This window comes from Pygoscelis adeliae, unplaced genomic scaffold (genome assembly GCF_000699105.1).
Source record: "Pygoscelis adeliae isolate BGI_AS28 unplaced genomic scaffold, ASM69910v1 Scaffold432, whole genome shotgun sequence".
Classification (NCBI taxonomy): Eukaryota; Metazoa; Chordata; class Aves; order Sphenisciformes; family Spheniscidae; genus Pygoscelis; species Pygoscelis adeliae.
In genome coordinates, this window is record NW_008824289.1 from 509,883 (window position 1) to 510,310 (window position 428).

The window sequence follows — 428 nt, forward strand, 5'->3', positions numbered from 1 at the left end:
CACGGAGGGAAATGACCCTTCTCCCACTGCGACGGTCCAACGACAGCAGTGTTCCAACGGGCCCACGCAAACACCACCAAAGCAGACCCGGGTTTGGAAGTTCACGCCTTCAACAAGCAGATTCTCAAAGACAAAAAGACTGAGACGTACCCCCAGCTACGTCTCCCAAAACCCAAAGCGACAAAACAACGCCCTGACCGCGGTGACGCCAACCCCGAGGCTCCGTACCGTCGCTGGCACGGGCAGCCGAACACACGCCGCTCGCACCGCCCGCGTTTTGGGGGCACGGAAGAAACCTGCAGCCTCGGTAACTAAAGCAGAAACTTCTGACAGCAGCACTGCCCAGACTTCAGGCCGGGCCTCCCTCCGGAGGCTCCCGTTCCTCCCACCGAGCCTCAAGCCATCTGAAAGGAAGAAAACGAACCGTT